The sequence below is a fragment of the Macrotis lagotis genome, chromosome 1, assembly GCF_037893015.1.
Source record: "Macrotis lagotis isolate mMagLag1 chromosome 1, bilby.v1.9.chrom.fasta, whole genome shotgun sequence".
Taxonomy (NCBI): Eukaryota; Metazoa; Chordata; class Mammalia; order Peramelemorphia; family Peramelidae; genus Macrotis; species Macrotis lagotis.
Window position 1 is genome coordinate 110,393,059 of NC_133658.1, and position 16,561 is coordinate 110,409,619.

General features: G+C 37.7%; 1 protein-coding gene across 2 annotated transcripts in view; it reads left to right on the top strand.

Annotated features, from left to right (window-relative positions):
• Positions 1-16,561, top strand: part of CFAP36 (cilia and flagella associated protein 36) — a 49,936-nt gene that overhangs the window by 8,026 nt on the left and 25,349 nt on the right. The gene's annotated exons all lie outside the window — the stretch shown is intronic.

Sequence of the window (16,561 nt, forward strand, 5' to 3'; positions counted from 1 at the left end):
GGTGGATGGGTGGCAGTGGAGAAGTGATTATGTTTAGTATGTGATGAATTTGAGATGCTTAAGGGACAACCAGGTAGAGAGGTTCAGCAGGTGATGAGTTGGTTTCAAGGCTAAGGCTCAGAAAAAAGATGAGAGTGGCCTGTATTGGTTGAGGAGTTATTTATTCTATTCTCTCTCTCTCTCTCTCTCTCTCTCTCTCTCTCTCTCTGTCTGTCTGTGTGTATGTATGTATGTATGTATAATTATTCTAAATATAATTATTCTATATATAGAACCTACTGTAATGATAACTAGAAAATGTAGGAGAGAAGAGGTCCCAGGACAGAATACATGGAAAAATCTATGTATTACTCTGGTGCCTGAGAGGTTGGGGTAAGACAAGTAGGAGGAGGATGAGGAAAGAAGAATGTTATGAAAATCCAAGGAAAGAGTGTGGTGGTGGCAGTTGTGGCATTAACTCTCTGCCCCAGGGCTGAGGGGTTATGGGATGTATGTGGGCTCACTGGCAGAGCCAAACCCAGGAGCTGTCTACCTAGCCTGGAGTCATGGAGTCCATGCAAGAGTATGCATTTGTGGAGTGCCTTCTCTCTTCTGCCAGCCTCCCAGAGCCCACCTGCCAACAGTGCTTAGCATTCATGTTTACATTGACCTCATACATGGAAACTGTCCAATGACCTGATCCAAAAGGTTGAGGGGACATTTGGGCCTGAAGAAAGATGTGGAAGAATTCCTGTTGGGGAAGACCCTGTGACAGTGAGAATCAGAACCCTGTGTATCCAGGGTTGCTTTAACCTGGCTCCTGGGTCAGAGGGCATACTTGCCCCCCATCCTACAGTGGCAGTGAGGCAGACTTCGCTGGAAGGCTCAGTGGCACTCTCCTGCTCCCCATTTGTGGCTAGGAGTCTCCAAGAGACTTTGGACAGAAGGAGTTTGTCAAAATTACTCACCCCCCTCCCCAGGTGGAAATCTCTCGGGGAAATGTCCCTTAAATGAGAAGTATTTACCATTGGCAGACCAACAGCATCATTAAGAAGACAAGTTGAGCACAAAGCAAAGAAGACAAAACATCTCTTAATGCCCAAGGGGAGGGGCACCATACCACTACTTGGCACCAACTTTCATCCAAGTTTTTATTTTGACTGCATATACACAATTGAAGCTATTAATACTTGTACAATATTTACAAGTTAAATAATCTGAAACTGTAAAAAAAGATCCAAGGAGAACTTGCTTAGGAACAGGAGATGGTGAACTATATCAGATGTTGAGGGAGATCAAAAAAGATAAGGACTAAGAATAGGCTGCCAGACTTAGCAATGAACAGATTTTGGTAACCATTAAAAATGTAGTTACATTTGAGCAATGAAGTTTAAAGTCAGTTTACAAGGGATGGAGAAGTGAATAGGAGAAGAAATGGAGAAAATGAGTATAGTCAATTCTATGAACCATAGGAAAAGGAGACCTGGTAGAGAGAATGTAACTAGAGGATGGCAGGGGTCAGGTGAAGATTTTTTTAAAGATAGGGGAGACTTGGGCATACTGTGGATGGGATGAATGGAGCCATTAGGGAGGATGAGTTTGTGGGATGGCAATGACCCAGTGAAGGGGGTTGACCTTGGTGCCGAAAAAGGTCACATCTTTGGCAGTCTAGAGCAGAGGGGGAGGGAAGGGGAGAGGAAGTCCAGTTTTTGAGGAGTAAAATAGGGGAGAATAGTGGTTTTTATTTTATCAGTGCAGTAGGTGAGATCATCTGTTGTGAGAGAGGGAACAGAGTTGGGGGGAGGAGAAGAAAGGTTCAGAATAGCTGCTGTGGGAAATGTGACAGAGTCAGGGACTCCCACTTTAACAAGTTTTTCTTGTTTCCCCTTTTTGCTAGTGCTTTCTCTTTAAAATGATATCTTCAATTTATCCTATATATGTCTTGTTTATACTGTTGTTTTTGTATGTTGTCTTCTCCATAGAACCATAAGTTCCTTGAGAGCAAGCAGTGATTTTTTTTGCTTTTCTATTCCAAGAGCTTTGCCCAATATGTGGCATATTGTAGGCACATCATAAATGCTTATTGACTTGCTTGTTGACCCATTTAGCAGTTTTATAACTTCTATTAATGCTGTTTCACAGTGTATGGAGAGGAACAGGACGCTGATCGTGGGTATAATCCAGGGATCTTGATTGAGCAAGTAAAAGAGATTAGACAGAAATACAGTAGTATTTGAATGATCAACTTTTAGGTTAAGATTGGGAAAGGAGAAAAGTGTGACTAGAAGAAGGATGGTGGTTAGGGAAAGCATAGAGAAGTGGAATGACAAGCAAGTTGTGAGGACAAAAAAAATAGATTTGGAAGGGGTAAAACAAGAGATGGAAGAATAGGAGGTCATGGTCAGAAATTTTGAGATGCTTGGTGTTGACTGGAGCTTAGGAAACAGCAAGTTGGAAATATTGATATAATGCTTATTTGCATAGAGTTGATTATTCATTCCATGAAAATTAATGAGATCAACGAATTAAATAATATAAATAGTAAATAGTCTGTGACATGGACCTTTTGTTAAAATAATGTTTTTAGTGTAGAATTTAAAATAGTATTACAAAGAAAACCAATTACAATAAACTATACTTAGAATACTAAAAAAAAAAACAACTTTATGGAACCCAGTTATAGGAATCTCTGTATAGAGGAAAAAAAAAGGAGAGAGAGCACCAAAGAATTGAATTGTAAGGTATAGCCACACTGAATGGGAGTGACAGTAAAAGAGACTGAGAAAGAGAAGTCAAACATTGGAGGAGAATTATAAAAGAGTATAGTGAAAACTTAGAGAAGACAGAGTACTTTGAAGAAGATGATAGGCTGTTATGTTGCAGAAGTCAAGAAGAATCATAATTGAGAAAAGACCTTTAGCTCTTGCAATTAAGAAATCATTAGTGATTCTGTAGCTGACAGTTACAGTTGAATGTTTAAGTTGGAAACCATATTGAAGAGCATTTAAAAGACAGTGAGGAAAGTCAGGAGGCAGAGGCACTTAATGTATTAGACAAAATGGGGAAGAAAGTTAAAGCATGATAATGGATGAATGGATCAAATAAGAGTTTTTTGAAGATATGGGAGCCATGTTTGTTGGCAGTAGTGAAGTCAGGAGACAATTTGAGATTAAATGTGAGAGGGGGAATGATGAGTGGGGCAGTCTACTGGAGAGCTGAGAAAAAAAATCATTGGATCTGACTAGTGGAAAGAACACAGTGGCAACTTTAGAGAAATTGTGAATCAAATGGCTTCACTTATCTTTGATGGTGTAAAGTTTGTTGAAAAATTGCACATCTTTTGCCCTTTTTATTTGTTGGCCTTCCACTTTTGTGATGTAATTTAGGTCTCTTGTCAAGCTTTCTTTAAATTCTTGTTTTTCCTCACTGCTTCTACCTGTTTTATTTTTATAATTTTCCAGATCATTCTCTGTAAGATTTTGTAAAGGAGTTTATATTCTAAATCAGTATTGCTTTCCCTGCCAAACTTGTTGGCTTCACAAATAAATTCTGTGTTAGAGAACTAAGATAATTTTTAGGCTCCCCCCCTTCTTTTTTTTTTAATGACTTTTGGTATATATATTGTCTGAACTTTTTTGGGAAATTGTTTTAATCAATATCTGTGGCTTTTCCTCCATTTGTTTTGTAATTTTTGACAGCAATAGCTCAGGTTAGATTGTAATTATTTTATTTAAGTATTTATCTTTTTCTTATTGTTTTTCTAGCTATGGATTAACTTTGATCTTGTTCTTCAAGTCTTACCAAATGTGTGGTCTAAATTTACATAGGAGCTTGTTGAGTCAGGAATGACTCCCATAAAATATTGAGTCTGTTAAAATGTAATCAGTTTTACTTTGTGTTATTACTTTTTGGTAATCATGTTTAGCACTTTCTGATTCTTTTCCTGGGAAAAAAAAGATATTCATGATATGTGACATGAGACGTTTGAACAATCTGTTAGGTTATTGCCTCTGCCATTCCTAATTCCTGAACCATATTTTGCAATTTTTTAGGTCATTTTTGCCTATTACTATTTTTGCATTGAAGCTATATAGCTTCAAAATGTGTTGATTTAATTGAGTCTTTCTGAATTTTTATGGAGTTTCTCTACCTCATCGTTTTCTGCTACAAGTGTTTGCACAAAGGTTGTGATTTTTTTCATAATGGTCATATGCAAATATTTTCATGAACATTGCAATGTGATATGACCAAATAGGCCATGAAATGATGTTTCTTTTTGCCTTAGGATGTCTGATAAAAATCAAATCCTCCAGTTTATTTACATCTTGAAGGAGAACCTGTAAGTCATCCTCCATTTAACTGCAGCTTCTTTTTAAGTTCTAGTTTCATGTAGAGCAAATAGTGAAATGTGAAGAGTTGGATAAATTAATTTCTTCAGATGTCATAGGGTCATTGAGCAAGGATCCCACATTTTGAGTTCTGGTAGCTAATTTGTGTCATTCTATCCCTTTTATCCCCCCTCACTCTTCCACTATCATTTTAGAAGCAGAAGGAGTGTGCACATGACTTTCAGATGTTTTGTCTTTTTCTTTTCTTGGGGGGGGAGCTTATCAGTGATCTTTCTATTGTCAAATCTTTTTTTTCTTTTTTTATTAAAGATATTATTTGAGTTTTACAATTTTCTCCCAATCTTGCTTCCCTCCCCCCACCCCCACCCCACAGATAGCACTCCTTCAGTCTTTACTTTGTTTCCATGTTGTACCTTGCTCCAAATTGGGTGTGATAAGAGAGAAATCATATCCTTAAAGAGAACAGAATTCTCAGAGGTAACCAGATCAGACAATATCTTTTTTTTTCCAAATTAAAGGGAATAGTCCTTGTACTTTGTTCAAACTCCACAGCTTCTTATCTGGATACAGATGGTACTCTCCTTTGCAGACAGCCCAAAATTGTTCCTGATTGTTGCACTGATGGAATGAGCAAGTCCTTCAAGGTTGAACATCACTCCCATGTTGCTGTTAGGGTATACAGTGATTTTCTTGTTCTGCTCATCTCACTAAGCATCAGTTCATGCAAATCCCTCCAGGCTTCCCTAAAAATCCCATCCCTCCTGGTTTCTAATAGAACAATAGTGTTCCATGACATACATATACCACAGTTTGCTAAGCCATTCCCCAATTGAAGGACATTTACTGGATTTCCAATTCTTTGCCACCACAAACAGGGCTGCTATAAATATTTTTGTACAAGTAATGTTTTTACTCTTTTTCTTCATCTCTTCAGGGTATAGACCCAGTAGTGGTATTGCTGGGTCAAAGGGTATGCACATTTTTGTTGCCCTTTGGGCATGTTCCAAATAGCTCTCCAGAAGGGTTGGATGAGTTCACAGCTCCACCAACAGTGTAATAGTGTCCCAGATTTCCCACATCCCTTCCAACAATGATCATTATCTTTCCTGGTCATACTGGCCAATCTGAGAGGTGTGAGGTGGTACCTCAGAGAAACTTTAATTTGCATTTCTCTAATAATTAATGATTTAGAGCATTTTTTCATATGGCTATGGATTGCTTTGATCTCCTCATCTTTAAATTGCCTTTGCATATCCTTTGACCATTTGTCAATTGGGGAATAGCTTTTTGTTTTAAAAATATGACTCAGTTCTCTGTATATTTTAGAAATGAGTCCTTTGTCAGAATCATTAATTGTAAAGATCGTTTCCCAATTTACTACTTTTCTTTTGATCTTGATTACATTGGTTTTATCTGTGCAAAAGCTTTTTAATTTAATGTAATCGAAATCATCTAATTGGTTTTTAGTGATGTTCTCCAACTCTTCCTTAGTCATAAACTGTTCCCCTTTCCATAGATCTGACAGGTAGACTAGTCCTTGATCTTCTAATTTGCTTATAGTATTGTTTTTTATGTCTATGTCCTGTAACCATTTGGATCTTATCTTGGTAAAGGGTGTGAGGTGTTGGTCTAATCTAAGTTTCTTCCATACTAACTTCCAATTATCCCAGCAGTTTTTATCAAAGAGGGAGTTTTTATCCCAGTGGCTGGACTCTGGGTTTATCAAACAGCAGGTTACTATACTCTTCTCCTGCTTTTACACCTAGTCTATTCCACTGGTCCACCACTCTATTTCTTAGCCAGTACCAAACAGTTTTGATGACTGATGCTTTATAATATAATTTTAGATTGGGTAGTGCTAAGCCACCTTCGTTTGCATTTTTTTTTTTCATTAAGCTCCTGGCAATTCTTGACTTTTTATTTCTCCATATGAATTTACTTACAATTTTTTCTAACTCATTAAAGTAATTTTTTGGAATTTTGATTGGTAGGGCACTAAACAGATAGTTTAGTTTTGGTAGAATTGTCATTTTTATTATATTAGCTCTCCCTATCCATGAGCTGTTGATATTTGCCCAGTTATTTAAATCTGATTTAATTTGTGTGAGAAGTGTTTTATAATTGTTTTCAAAAAGATTCTGAGTCTGTCTTGGCAAATAGACTCCCAAATATTTTACACTGTCTGAGGTTACTTTGAATGGGATTTCTCTTTCTAGCTCTTCCTGCTGTTTCTTCCTAGACATATATAGAAAAGTTGAGGATTTATGGGGGTTTATTTTATAACCTGCAACTTTGCTAAAATTGCTAATTGTTTCCAGTAGATTTTTAGATGATTTCTTGGGATTCTCTAGGTAGACCATCATGTCATCTGCAAAGAGTGAGAGTTTTGTCTCTTCCTTCCTAATTCTAATTCCTTCAATTTCTTTTTCTTCTCTAATTGTTGATGCTAACATTTCTAATACAATATTGAATAGTAGTGGTGATAATGGGCACCCTTGTTTGACCCCTGATCTTATTGGGAATGCCTCTAGCCTCTCCCCATTGAATGTAATGCTTGTTGATGGTTCCAGATAGATACTGCTAATTATTTTAAGGAACAGTCCATTTATTCCTACACACTCTAGTGTTTTTAATAGGAATGGATGCTGTATTTTGTCAAAAGTTTTTTCAGGCTCTATTGATATGATCATATGATTTCTGATGGGTTTGTTATTGATATAATTGAGTATACTAACAGTTTTCCTAATATTGAACCAACCCTGCATTCCTGGAATAAATCCTACTTGATCATAATGTATTATCCTAGTGATGACTTGTTGTAGTCGTTTTGCTAAGATTTTATTTAGGATTTTTGCATCTATATTCATCAGGGAAATAGGTCTATAATTTTCTTTCTCTGTTTTAACTCTTCCTGGTTTAGGTTACAGTACCATATTGGTTTCATAGAAAGAGTTAGGCAGAGTTCCACCTTTCCCTATTTTTCCAAAGAGTTTATATAGGATTGGAATCAATTGTTTCTTAAGTGTTTGGTAGAATTCACTTGTGAATCCATCAGGCCCTGGAGATTTTTTTTTAGGGAGTTCAATAATGGCTTGTTGAATTTCTTTTCCTGAGATAGGGTTGTATAGGTATTTAATCTCTTCATTTAACCTGGGCAACTTATATTTTTGTAAATATTCATCCATTTCACTTAGATTATCAAATTTATTGGCATAGAGTAGGGCAAAATAATTTCGAATTATTACTTTAATTTCCTCCTCATTGGTGGTGAGTTCACCTTTTTCATTTATAATACTAGCAATTTGGTTTTCTTCTTTCTTTTTATTAATCAAATTGACCAGAGGTTTATCAATTTTATTGGTTTTTTCATAATACCAACTTTTGGTTTTATTTATTAATTCAATAGTTTTTTTGCTTTCAGTTTTGTTAATTTCTCCTTTAATTTTTAAAATTTCTAATTTGGTATTTGGGGATTTTTGATTTGTTCTTTCTCTAATTTTTTTAGTTGCATGTTTAGTTCATTAATTTCCTCTTTCTCCAATTTATTCATATAAGCATTTAGAGCTATAATATATCCCCTGAGAGTTGCTTTGAATGAATCCCATAGGTTTTGGTATGTTGTTTCATTATTATCATTATCTAGGATAAAATGGTTAATTCTTTCTATAATTTGTTTTTTTGGCCCACTCATTTTTTAAAATGAGGTTATTCAGTTTCCAATTTGCTCTGGGTCTATATCTCCTTGTCCCAGTATTGCATATGACTTTTATTGCATTATGATCTGAGAAAGATGTATTCACTATTTCTGCCTTTCTGCAGTTGATCATTAGGTTTTTATGTCCTAGTACATGGTCAATTTTTGTATAAGTTCCATGTACTGCCGAGAAAAAGGTATATTCCTTTCTATCCCCATTCAGTTTCCTCCATAAGTCTACCATATCTAATTTTTCTAACAATCTATTTACTTCCCTAATTTCTTTCTTGTTTGTTTTATGATTTGATTTATCTAGATCTGATAGCGGGAGGTTGAGGTCTCCTACTAGTAGAGTTTTGCTGTCTATGTCTTCCTGTAATTCTTTCAGCTTCTCCTCTAAGAATTTGGGTGCTGTCCCACTGGGTGCATATACATTTGATATTGAAATGACTTTATTGTCTATGGTACCTTTTAGGAGGATAAAGTTTCCTTCCTTATCTCTTTTAAAGCTATTTATTTTTGCTACTGCTTTGTCTGAGATAAGTATTGCTACCCCTGCTTTTTTTACTTCAGCTGAAGCAAAATATATTTTGCTCCAACCTTTTACCTTTACTCTATATGTATCTCTCTGCTTCAAATGAGTTTCTTGTAAGCAACATATTGTATGATTCTTGTTTTTAATCCACTCTGCTATTTGCTTACATTTTATGGGAGAGTTCATCTCATTCATATTCAAGGTTATGATTACTAATTCTTTATTGCCCTCTGTGCTATCTTCCCTCTGTTTGTATTTTCCCCCTTTCCCCCCTTTTATCCATATTCCCCAGTATTTTGTTTTTGAATACCACCCCCTTCAGTATGTTTGTCCTCCTATATCACACCCTCCCCTTTCTTTCCCCTTTCCCTTTTTCCCTTTTCCCTTCCCTTCCTTTTGTTATTTCCCCTTATTTCCCCCACTCCCCTTCCCTTTCTCCGTCCCCCCTCCCCTTTTCCCCTTTTAATACTTGAAAGGTTAGATGTTTTATAAGTTAACTGAGTATGTGTAGGTTGACTTTAAGCCAAGTCTGATGAGAAAAAGATTCAGGTGTTTCTCCTCTGCTCCTTTCTTCCCCTCTATTACCATAGGTTTTTTTGAACCTCTTAGTGTAATGAGATTTGTCCCATTCAATCCCCTCCCTCCTCCTGTCTCTTTCCTGTCCTCCTTTTTAGGGAGGTAGTGTATTTTTTTAGATCATTCTATCTAGGTCATAGAAAATTCTGAGTGTCTGTCCCTTCTAGTTCAGTATATTCTATTGGATAGAGTCAAAATTCCTGAGAGTTATTAGAGTCTTTCTCCCAGGTGGGGTTAAAGCCAGTTACATCTCATTAGATAGCAGTCTCATGGATAGGTCATGGATGTCCATCATTTCTGGCTAGGTGTATTCTCTCTGTTAGAGTTACACTTCTCAGGATTTATGAGAGTCTCTTCCCCCCCCATGCTGGAATATAGCCAGTTTCAATATACTGGATTGCATTTTTTTCCTTTTACCGCCCCCCCCCTTTTTTCTACCTTTTCATGTGTCTCTTGAACCTCCTGTTTGATATCCAGATTTTCTTTTTTAGCTCTGGTCTTTTCATCAGAAATTTTTGGAACTCTTCCATTTCGTTAAATGTCCATCTTTTTCCCTGGAAGAGAAGGTTCAGCTTTGCAGGAAAGTAGATTCTTGGCTGCATTCCAAGCTCCCGTGCTCTTCGAAATATCTTGTTCCAGGCCCTTTGATCCCTTAAAGTTGATACATCCAGGTCCTGCGTGATCCCTACAGTGGCTCCTTGATATTTAAATTGCTTCTTTCTAGCTGCTTGCAGGATTTTCCCTTTTATCTTATAGTTCTGCAGTTTGGCCACAACATTCCTTGGTGTTTTCATTTTAGGATCTTTTTCTGGTGGGGATCGATGTACTCTTTCAATAACTACTTTGCCCTCCGATTCCATGATATCAGGGCAGTTTTCCATCACTAGATCCTGTAATATTAAGTCCAGGCTTTTTTTCTCTTCAATGTTTTCAGGAAGTCCTATAATTTTCAGGTTGCCCCTCCTCGATCTATTCTCGAGGTCAGTAGTTTTGTTGATGAGGTATTTTACATTTGCTTCTATTTTTTCTATTTTTTGATTTTGTTTAACTGACTCTTGCTGTCTCATGGAGTCATTAGTTTCTGTAGACTCTGTTCTTTTTTGGGGGGAGGAGTTTTCTTCATTAACCTTCTGCAACTCCTTTTCCAATTGGTAAATTCTACTTTTGAAAGAGCTTTCCATTTGACCAGTTGAGGTTTTGAGTGAATTAATTTCTTTTTGCATTTGCTCATTTGAGGATCTGAGAGATTTATTCTCCTTTTGTGTTTGTCCAATTGTACTTTCTAAGGTTTTTTTTTCTTGTTGCAAGGTATTGTTTCTCCCAAATTTTTAAGCTCCTTCCTTATTTCTTCAAGGAAGTCTTTCTGTGCTGGAGACCAGATTGTATTCTCCTCAGAGGTTCCAGGTCTCTCTGAGTTGGGGTCTTTCCCTTCTAGGAATTTTTCTATGGATCCACCTTTTTCGCTGACCCTTCTTCATTATGCTAAGACCTTGAGTTGGGTGGGGCTGGTTCACCTGGGCTTGGGATCTCTAAAGGCTTTACTGAGTGCAGTTTCTCTGGCTGGCCAGTAGGAGGTGCTGGTTGCCCTCTCTGGGGCTGTGACCTTGGTTGGGAGGCCTTCTCCCTTTGCCCAAAGGGAGGAGTTGGAACTATTGAATTCTTTTGCCTTCAATCAATGGTGGGCTTTACCCTGGCCTGAGGTCATTCCTCAGCTGGGCTGGTTCTTTTGCTCACTCACCTGGGCCTGAGGCAGAAGTAGTTTGCATTTGTTTGGGAGGAGGCCTCAGTGCAATGGAGGCCTGGGCTCAGAGTTTCTCAGACCTGAGGAGCCCAGGGATGGTGTCCACAGCTCTTCTGCACCAGACCTCTCCCCGCAGCCCCTTCCCCAAGCTCCAGGGGGACAGCACCAACACCAACGCCTCTGTTTCCCCGCGGACCCAAGACCCCCTCATACAGCCCCACTGCTGATCCAGCAGGTCCCGCTCTCTGGGCCTCAGACTCCTGGTTCCAGTTCAGCTGTTAATCTGGCTGATCCCTGGCTGATCTTCTCTTGGAGCCCAGACTTACCTGCCGGTACTCAGCCAAGGCTGCTGCGGGAGACAAATCCTGAGGTAGATTTTCCTCTCCTGGCTTTTCTTTCTGGGTTTCCTGGTTCGGAATTCTTTTAAGAGGTTTGTTTCACGTGATAGATGGGGAAGAGATCAGGAGACTTTAGAACTGTGTCTGTCTTCTCTCCGCCATCTTGGCCGGAAGTGTCAAATCTAATGAACTTTTCCCGATTTTTATCCTTCTCAACTTCTCTGCAACCTTTGGTGCACTGTTAAATACTCTTTTCTATTGGATATTCTTTTTCTCTGTAGATTTTTATGGCTGCTGACCTGGTTTTCCTCCTGCCTATCTGACTTTTATTTCTCAGTCTTTGCTGGTTCTTCATGCATGTCAAGCCCATTAACCATTGATGTCCATGTAGGCTCTGTCTTGGGTTCTCTTTTCATTTCCCCCTCTAGTATCTCACTTGGTAATCTTATTATCTCTTGGCTTCAAATACCATTTCTATGCAGGAGATTCCTAGAATTGTATAGTCAGTCATAGTCTCTGTCCTTAGCTTTATCATTATTATTATTATTATTATTATTATTATTATTATTACTTTTTAGACGTTTCAAGCTATAACTTGGATCATCTAGCTGTCATCTCAATCAATGTGTCCAAAAATAGAATTTACCTTTTCTTCTTAAATCCCCCTCCTTCTGAACTTTTCTTCTTAACCTTTTTTTTTTTCTGGTCAGGTATGACATTTTTATTGTTTCTGGAATTTTGTAATTTTCCTCCCAATCTCCACAGAAGGCAGTCTGATAGTCTTTACATTGATTCCATCCTATACAATGTTCAAAATTGAATGTGTAGAGAGAAATCATATCCTTAAGGAAAAAATAAAATATAAGAGATAGCAAAATTACACAATAAGACACCTTTTTTAAAAAAATTAAAGGTCTTTGATCTTTAAACTTCACAATTCTTTCTTTGGATACAGATGGTATTCTCCATTGCAGATAGCCCCAAATTGCCCTGATTGTTGCACTGATGGAATGAGCAATTCCATCAAGGTTGATCTTCAACCCCATGTTATATGCCACAATTTGTTCAGCCATTCTCCAATTGATGGCTTTTCACTCAATTTCTAATTTTTTGCCCCCACAAACAGGGCTGCTATGAATATTTTTGTACAAGTGATGGTTTTACCCTTTTTCATCATCTCTTCGGAGTATAAACCCAGTAGTGGTATTGCTGGATCAAAGGGCATCACATTTTTATTGTCCCTTAAACTTCTTTGAGGCCACCACTGTTCTCCTAGTCATCTGAATTTATAACTTCATTGTCATCCTCAATTCTTCATTCTCACCCCGCATATTTAATCTGTTTTCGCATCCTTTTGTTTTTACATTAATAACTCTTCCTCTGAACTTTTATTGACCCCTTTCTTCACTGATACCCTCTTTACTCTTCACCTGGACTACTGTAATACTCTTTTAAGTGATTTTCCTGCCTCAGGTCTTTTTCATTTCCCAAGGTGATTTTTCTAAAGCATTGGATGACCATACTATTACCTTACTCAATAAAGGTGACTCCCAGTTATCTCTAGGATTAAATATAAAGGCCTCTCTTTGGCATTTGAAGCTCTTCATGGCTCATTCCTATCTTTCTAGCCTTATATTTTCTTCTCCTCCACATTCTATCTGATCTAGCTAACTGCTGGTCTATTTGTTGTTTCTCTGATATTCTTTAAAAAAAAAAACTCAGGGCAGCTAGGTGGCACAGTGGATAGAGCAACGTCCTTGGAGTCAGGAGTACCTGGGTTCAAATCTGACCTCAGACACTTAGTAATTACCTAGCTGTGTGGCCTTGGGCAAGCCACTTAACCCCATTGCCTTGAAAAATCTTAAAAAAAAAAAACCCAAACCCCTCGCTTGATCCAACCTTGCTTGCTAGATTTTTTTTCTAGCTTGCATTTTCTTCTTCTTCTTTACTAAACTCCTTGAGAAAACCATTTATTCTTGGTACCACATTATTTTTCTCATCCTCACTTTTATTTTTAACTCACTACAGTCTGGTTTCTGACTTCAACATCTAAGTGAGATTACTCTCTCCAAAGTTTCTAATGATCTCTTAGTTGCCTTCTCTAATGGTATTTTCTCTTTTTTATTATTATATTTATATTTTGTTTTCCAATCATAACAATAGTAGTTTCTACCTATCATTTTTGTAAAGTTTTGAATTTTACAATTTTTCCCTTCACTATCCTTTCCCTCCCACCTACATCCAATAGAAGGCAATCTGATAATCTTTTCATTGTTTCCATGCTATGCACTGATCAAAATTGAATGTGTTGAGAGAGAAAACATATCCTCGAAGAGAAATTAAAATATCTAACGGTCTTTTCTCAAGCCTCATCCTTCCTGATCTTTGCATCCTTCTTGACCTATCTAACTGCTTATTGGACATCTGGAACTGAATGTCCTATAGACATCTTAAACTCAACTGTCCAAAGCTGAATTTTATTATCCCCTCCTCCCAAACTCGTCACATTTTCTAAATTCTCTATTACTATTGAGGGTGCTGCCTTCAATGTCCAAATTACCTAGCCTTGCAACCTAGTCTTCTTCCTTGACTTTCACCCTACCCCCATATCTAATCAGTTTTTGAAATCTTGCCTTTCATCTCCATAACATCTCTCAAATTCATCCCTTTCAATCTTCTTTCATACAGCCACCCCTGTAATTCTGACATTTGTCAGTTCACATTGGACCATTGCTATAGCCTCAAAATGATATCCTTGTCTTATGTTCCCCCCTCCTTATCCAGTCAGTCCTCTACCATCTGCCAGAGTGATTTCTCCTAAAGCACAAATCTTATCATGTCACCCTTTGGCCTTCAGCAAACTTAAACATCTTTTAGCTTTTCTGGGCTGCATTGTCTTACAAAAACTTGTCAAGTTCCATATAGAATTTAATATTTATTGTTTTCTGTTGTGTGTGGGAATACTGTAAATCTTCATTACCTGGTGCCCTTGAGCACTTGAATGTTGTTTTACTAAGTGCCACGGGAGTGGGAGTGGATTAGAGACTGGAGAGGATGTTTAAGCACTTGTATTTGGTTCAATAAACAGAGACCTTGGTGTACAAAGGGAGACCTTGTCTTCCTTGTCTCTTGCCCCTCTAACACTCACCTGGGGAAGGATAAGTAAGTCCAGAAAGGGACTCAACAATTTATGCCCTTGTCACCCATATTGCCAATGAGTATATAAAATATAATAATGCCACATGAATGGGCTTTGAGGGCTACATGTGGTTGGTGAGGCATGGGCTAGATTACAGAGGCTCCTTGTTTGCTCCAGGATTGAATGTAAAACCTTTTGGCTTTTAAAGCCCATATGCCATTGCCCCTTCTTCCCTTTCTAGTCAGTCTTCACACACTTTACCCTTCTCCACAGACTATTAATAGATATACTCCATCTCCTCAGGGTGGTTTTTCTGGCTCTTCCTTCTCTCTGGAATTGTGTTCTGGATTCTCTGCTAAAGCCCCACCTTCTTCAGGAAGCCTTATCATCCTGATGTCAGAGTCTTCCCTCCCTTGGAGATTCCCTGCAGCTATGCCCATAGCTATGGTGTTTGTCCCTAGTAGTGTGCACATTGTCTCCTCCACTAGACAGTGAGCTCCTTGAGAGCAGGCCTTGGTTGGTCTTGGTGTGTGTGTTCCCGGTGCTTAGCACAGCGCCTGCCACATGGTGGGTACCTCAGATAGGATTTTTGATTTAACTGACATGAAGCTCTTTGCCAGGAGAGGCATTCATTGCCCTGTTCCACTTGGGGCTGGATTGGTCAGTTCTGCCGAGGTCTGCCTCCTCCAGCCAACTCTCCTTAAGACCTGCTCGGACATCCTCCTGGGCTAGACTGGGCTGGGAGATGACCTGTTTGTTTCCTAGTGCTAGAGATACTTTGGTAGGTCATTTTCTTTCTTCATCCCTGTGAGCTGCTGCCTCACTTTTTTTGTGTGCAGTTCTGAGGGTAAGTCACTTAATTGCATTTTTTTTTAGGTTTTTGCAAGGCAAATGGGGTTAAGTGGCTTGCCCAAGGCCACACAGCTAGGTAATTTTTAAGTGTCTGAGACCGGATTTGAACCCAGGTACTCCTGACTCCAAGGCCGGTGCTTTATCCACTATGCCACCTAGCCATCTCCTTAATTTCATTTTCTTAACAAATTTCTTGTTTATTATTTGGTCTGACACATATGTCAGGTTTTTGGTGGAGTAGGTTATTGGGAAGCTGGCAGTATGCCCTTTGTTCAGGCTAGCATCTTGTCTATTCCTTGTAATTTTTAATATACTAAGTTACACTTCCATTTTGAACTTGTGGACTGTAAGGTCTATGTGGTCTTTAAGCTGTTGGTCCAAATCTAATTTCTTCTCAACTCTCCCAAGTTTAGATGAGAGATAAAGGAATCTGTATTGAGCTGAGAAATAATTTTACTTTGTTTCCTATACATCAAATCCAAATTCTCAATTTCTGGATATCTGAGTTAAAGGAGATTCATTTTTTGCTAATTGTATGTATACCAGCATAGATAACTTCACATTTTATTTGCTAATAGCTCTTTAAAAATGTGTTAATATTTCATTTATTTTAAATGACCCTTGGGGTTTTTTGAATTAACCTGTCAGATTCTAGAAGTAGTAAGCACAGAATTGTGAGTAGGGTCTTGCACTTTGAGACAGAGAATTTATGTGTATCTTGGAGCGTATTTCCATATTTTAAAAAATGAGAATAAAAACATCCTCTTCACAGGGTTGTTCTGAGGTTTAAATATGTTTTGTAAAGTTTTGCAAAATGCTATCTAAATTTAGCTGTTATACTTGATTCACTTTTTAAAACTTCTTTTATGGTTTTTCTTTCTTTCTCATTTTTTTTTTCCTCTTTAGGTCTAGTTCTTCTTTCCCAACATGACTATATGGAAATAAGTTGAATATGATTGTACATGTACAACCAATATTAGTTTGCTTGTTGTCAGGGGGGAGTGGTAGAAAAATGTGGAACCCAAAAGCTTGCAAAAGGGTAAATCTTGAAAACTAGCTTTGCATATAATTGGGAAAATAAATAAATAAATAAAAAGCGAACATTCCCCTCCTTTCTGAAAATTTTTATCTATCCCAATTTTCCCCCCTCCGTATCCTCAGTGATCTGCCAACTGATCCATTTGTTATTTGTATCTATCCCAATCAATTTTTATTAGTAATGAACAAATTACAGTAGGAGATTATAGGCTATAGATACTCATATTCTAAGTTTTAATAATTATTTTTAAGAGTATTTTGATAATCAACCCAGCCTATAACATCTCATATGCTAATAAGTTTATATTTGCTTAGGTTTT